The sequence below is a fragment of the Alligator sinensis genome, unplaced genomic scaffold, assembly GCF_000455745.1.
Source record: "Alligator sinensis unplaced genomic scaffold, ASM45574v1 scaffold460_1, whole genome shotgun sequence".
In the NCBI taxonomy this organism is placed as follows: Eukaryota; Metazoa; Chordata; order Crocodylia; family Alligatoridae; genus Alligator; species Alligator sinensis.
Genome location: NW_005842553.1, coordinates 846,363 through 852,522, shown reverse-complemented (window position 1 = coordinate 852,522; position 6,160 = coordinate 846,363).

The window sequence follows — 6,160 nt, the reverse complement described above, 5'->3', positions numbered from 1 at the left end:
GTCAGACCTGGCTGACTGCTCTTCCCAGCAGATGTCTGGAAAGTTCAGGTCACCCATGATGACCACATCATTTGACCTAACTACCTCTGTGAGCTGACTTAAGAATTCCCGGTCAAGCTCTTCCCCTTGGTTGGGTGGTCTGTAGTAGACCCCCACCGTTAAGTCCCTTTCCCCTCGACTTCCTTGTATTCTAACCCAGAGCACTTCAGTGTGCCCCTCTTCTGACCCCATGCTACTTGTTGAGGATCTGTATTCCTCCTTGACATAGAGCACCACACCCCCACCTTTCCTCCCTGTCCTATCCCTCCTGTACAGCCTATAGCCCTTGATATTCATCGTCCAGTCGTGCGTTGGGTCCCACCACATTTCGGTGAGCCCCACTATGTCCGGGTTGGTGTCAGCTAGCAGGAGGGTAAGTTCCTCCTGCTTGTTCCCCATACTACAAGCATTTGTGTAGAAGCATTTGAGGTCCCCTAATCTCAGTACTACCCAGGCTCCTGTTGCTTACCTGGGTATTTTTTCTGCTCGTCATTGGTCTCGGCTGGGCTGCTCTTGTGGGTGACATTTGGTTTAGTGGTCCAAAGCTTCCTCCACCCTTGTCTTCCCCTTCCCCTGACGAGCCTAGTTTAAAGTCTGCTGGAGGAGATCCGCCAAACTAAAAGAGAACACACGCTTACCTTTGGGGGAAAGGTGAAGCCCATCCACCTGAGCATGTCTCTCATCCTGATGTGTGGGTCGTTGTCTAGAAAACCGAAGCCCGCCTCGAGACACCATTCCCAAAGCCGCAAGTTGATCTCTCTGATGCAGTTCTCATGTCACCTTCCACATCCGCTCGCTGGTAGGACAGAAGAGAATACCACCTGTGCCCCTATCTCCTTCAGCATGCCCCCCAAAGTGTGGTAATCCGTCATCAAGTGATCAGGGTTTCTCCTGGACGCATCATTAGTGCCTGCATGGATTAGGACCATGGGGTAGTAATCGGTGGGCCGGATCATGTCCTGGATCATCCCCGTCATGTCCTTAATCTTTGCTCTGGGCAGGCAGTAGACCTCGTGTGTCAAGGGGTCCTGGCGACAGATGGGACCCTCTGTACCTCTCAGGATGGAGTCACCTATGACGATCACTTGACGTTTCCTCCTCCGGGTCTGCTTAGCTCCTTTAGCCTGTTCAGAGTGTGGAGAGTGTGGAGTTGCCTCCTCTCCAGAGGTTTCCTGCTTTCCTTCCTTCTCCTGCAGTGTCACCAGGGCCTCGTACCTGTTCTCCAGCTGGACTGGAGGTACTGGTACTGCTTTGCACAGCCCTAATACTTGGCCACAATCAGACTCATTCTACAAGAGTCCGAGTGGCTCTCTCAGAATGCAGAATGCTTTTAAGACTCACAGACTTCAAGGCTTGGGATCCCTGATTTGTACAGTTTTTCTCTGTGCTTACGGAATTTAGGATTGCTGGAGAACAAATACTTTCTGTAGAACAAACTTTTTTTCCCTTTTGATCCACAGTGCTCCCCAACAAGCACTGGTGCCATCAATAATTAGCAGTGGAGAGGCAGAGAATTAACAAACACCAGGATGGCTTTGTATTTTTCTGTTTCTTCCAACCTGGCAGCAGGAAGCAGCAACAACATTTAAAGTGTTGCCATGGGCTGCCAGCTGCATTTTGATTTAAATTGGACAATGGATGCTAGTGACAGATTCCTCACTCTGCCATGCTGATCCCAAGTCTTTGGCTTCTCATGACAATCCTGTTACCAGTTAATAGCTATATTTAGTGTATTTGAAGGACCATTTGATTTCCATTGAGACCTTCACAAGGTCTCTATTGTTTGTGCCCATGATTTTAGACGCACAAAGAACTGAAGGTAGAAATGCCTAAAAATTGCAAACTAAAATCAGAGATTGGATTGTCAGGATCTGTCTCTATAAATAGCAACATCTTTACATGAGTCTCACATTCAGATGATTCCAGTCACCCCAGCAAGAGTATAAGGATGCTTTCTGAAGTATATCAATAAGACTAGGATTTTGTACCTGAACTACTAGTAGCTTTATTCCAAAATACCATGCTAAGAATAATAGTTGTATGTATAATGCTACAATAATTTTTTTTCATTATGAGCCCGATCCAAAGCTTGCTGAAGTCAACTGAAAGATTGCCATGGACTTCAGTGAACTTTGTGTTAAGCCATGGGTATGCACTATTCAGTTATCCTGGAGGAGTGTGTACATATATGTGTTAAGGCAGAAGCAGTAATTTCAGATTAATGGGCATCAGCTAGCCATTCACTCCAAATTCTTTTGTACATGCCATATTGGTATATGCTAATCAACAAAGCTGCTTGGTATGTATTTCTTTGTGAATTTTCATCTTTGTCCCTCTATAACCAATTGTCCTGACATAGATCAATTATAGAATATCTTTGAAAACTAAAATTACATTAAGAAAAATGATGTATCTGTGGGATTGAATGCATCTGACCGGAAACATCCTTCCTGGTTGCTCTACTGTAGTTCTAGCATGTGCCATTATCTTTTAACACACAGTGTAAAATTTGAAATCATATTGTTTTAGCAATATAGTCCAGCAATAGTCCTGTGAACATTTCTTCACATTCCCTTTCTAATCTTTGTCCCTATTGTTTCTACACCTAAGCTTTCAAACCTTCAGGGCCAAATTTACAGCAGTTGTCTCCAGTTTTGCACTCCCATTTTTTGCCAGCCCTCCATTCATGTGCAGTCATCTATTCATACATATCAGGACTCTTTGTGACAAACTGCCCAATTTAATTAATGTGAGAAATTTAGGGATGGGAGGGAGAAGGGGATCCCAGTCTTTGAATGAGAAATCAATTGTATGTCTAAAAGAAGAGATGCAAAATTATAGGCTAATTTGAGGTTGTTTAGACCTGCCAGGCTACATTCTCAATCTCATGCCCAATAACTGTAAGTAAATAGGCTGTGGTATATTCTTTTTCTAGAAGGACTTCTGTAAACTGTTTTCCATATTAGCCATGAATGTATTGCCAGCAGCACTGCCCAGGTACAATTCAGATCTTTCTTCTCCCTTGGTTGTTATTATTTGACTTTTGGGTATAGTTGGGATAAATTTTACTACAAAAAAAGGAAAGAAAACAGCAATTTTCCATCTCAATTCTGACTCCCTCCAGTGCCAACAAAGAGACCATTCCTTGGACTTCCTAGGGAGAAAAAACAAAGAAAACATATATTTCAGGGCCTGATCTAACCATTATCTACTTAGAAAGAATCTTCACCTCTGGGTTGTTATTTCATAATTGTCTATGATGGCATGTTTTACACTGGGTGTGCCTACACGTTTGTTAATGCGCAATGCCTACTGTGCATTAAATTTGGTACTTGTCAAAGGAAGTACTAAATAAATGCTCAGTAGACTGCCCTACTGTGCATTAGTGTGATCGCACACCTTTTTTGTGGTGGTTAATGGGCAGTAGACTAATACTACTACGCATTAACCTAATAGCACGGTTTCTGCCGTGATTCTGTAATGCACAGTCAATCAGTCTACTGCGCATTAAGTGTTTGGTGTAATGTGTCCACTGTCTTCTGAAGCATTGGGTACCAGTTACTGTTAGACATGACACAAAACTAAGTGGACCACTGCTCTGTATGCCATTTTGTTATTCTTCTTTGTATCTATGCAAAGAGTTGTGTAGTGACACCCTGTGATAGGGCCTTTGAGTCAGAAATGTGTAGTCTAGAAGGATTTGCTCCTTGACCTGACAAGAACAACTAAACATTCACACTCTGTCCCCGTGTAGATTATTCTTGCTCGTCACATAAATAACCTGTCTGGCTTTGTAAGGAATAGCAAAAGAGCTGTTTGTTAGATCATTACTGACCAGGATATGGTAAAATGTAATAATGAACTTTTTTCAGCTGTTTGTTTACAAGTTGACCAGAATTTTGTCATAATTCAGCTTCATGAGGAAGGAAAAGAGCTCATCCTCTTCTGATGATCTTGATAATTAATGGAAATATATTGATCAGATTACAGAATCCTAGTGGAAGATAAATGGAATGGAGTTTTTAATTTGAATTTTGAAAGGTTTAGATATTATTGAGCATATATATGCTATGCCTTTTCTCCCTACACTCAAACTGACACTACAATGGTTTCCTTGGAAATGCTCAGGGGAGAAATGTGAATATTTCATTTAATCTGACAGTGATAAATCTTTATATATATTTCTCAATGAAAACCCTATTAACATGAATCAAGCCCATGGGAACAATGCCATTTTCTTGGTGAGCTGGAAATTCAGACTCACTAATACTAATGACCAGCACTTCTTTTCAATGAGAAAGCCAAAGTCATTGTTAAATGTAATCAATGTTCTTGAGAGAATTCTTTTTAGCTCATGGGGAGGGAAAAACATTGAAAAGTGTTTGTGTTTTTTAAAGTGAGGTCAAATCTGACAGTTCTTGGTCAAGTTTTACTCCATAGTACCTTACTTAAGCAAAATTCCAAAGGGCCAAATCTCAAGACATGCTGAGCTGAAGCTGTGTGCTTAGCTATGTATCTGTTCTGTCTTTGTCTTTATTTTATGTACATATTGGACCACCAAACCTTAAGATTTCTTTCTATGAAGTCAGGTAGACATTTTGCATTCAGTTTAGTTCAGACTGTTAATGATGAAGGAGTTATGCATCTTACGCACTTTCTCATGAAAGCTTTTTACTTTTCTATTTGCACTGTTATTGTCTTAATGTAAAATAATGGTAATTCTGATTGCACTTACATGCCTATAATTTGTGTCTGGAAAACCATAACAGAGGGCGTGTCTACACATGCATTTATGCCTGCTTAAATTTACTGTGCAGTAAATTACTGTGCAGTAAATGGGAGTAGGCCAGCGTCTACATGTGCAGGCGTTAAGACACATTAACACTGTGTGGGGACTGACTTGAGACTAAAGTTAGTCCCAAGTCAGTCCCCACACAGTGTTACTGTGCAGTAAGGTGTTTACACGTGCATTACTGCACAGTAACTAATTGGCTGTAAATTGCTATATTTACTGCACAGTATGAGTGTGCACATTTAGATGCATGCCTGTACTGCACAGCAATTTCAGTTACTGCACTGTAAATGTGCATGTGTAGATGCAGCCAGAGTGAATTTTCTTTTAGTGCCATTGATTTAACTGCTCATGGAATGGTAGCTGTACCAGCTCTGGATTAATTTCTTGTTAATATTAAGCAGATGGAGATTCATTCATTCATTCATAATAATGCAAAAAGCTTGAGTTTATCACATTAGTAAGTATTAATTATTTCAGTGGGTTATAATACTATGCATACAGGGAATCAATAGTCCCTTCTTTGCAAGAGTTTCAGTTGTGGGGTGTTCTGACTGAAACCATTTTTCTCTCACGATCTTCTCTCCTGTTACCTGAAAAGTGCATAAAACAGCAATTTACACTATACATACAGGCACCCTTGGGTTATGCAACTTGCCAGCAGAGTTTGGAAAAGGACCAGGTAACAAAAGGTCTAGTTCAATGAAGGGCTACACAGCGCAATGTCATGGGGCTGCTTTTCCAAAATAAAGAGACTGCTGATACACACTGTACAGACATGAAGCAGATGTGGCAGTCTGTGATCATCTGTGACCCTCTACACACACCTCCACAGCATGTTGGTATATCAGTGTGTGTTCATTCCCTACCCTTTTGAAATTCCCAGCTCTGTTCAAAGCTATTAACCAGGTCACAAAGGCTTGTCCCAATCCAGCAGTTTACCTAATTGCCTTTTTATAGTATATTGTGCAACTCTTTATTATCCTGTCAGAATTCCCCTGCAAGGCTTCTGTGGAGGGAGGGGGAAGAACTGGAAGAGCTGGAATGAATTTTTGTACTGTACAGCCACTCATGTTTCCAAGCCTAGAACAAGAAAGCACATGTTTACAATACCAGAGGGATAGCTATATGCAGTACCATATATGAGTTTTACTTTTATCACTAGGTTGCCACCTCTGGCTTCTAATTTATTTATAAAGATATATGTATTGATATAATTATAATGATTAGAGTGGTAAGCCTTAAAGTTAACTGTTATCTCCTAATAATATCTGTAATATACTATTTTTCCCTTATGTTTAGAATTAAGAAATATTGTGGGCAGTGGCT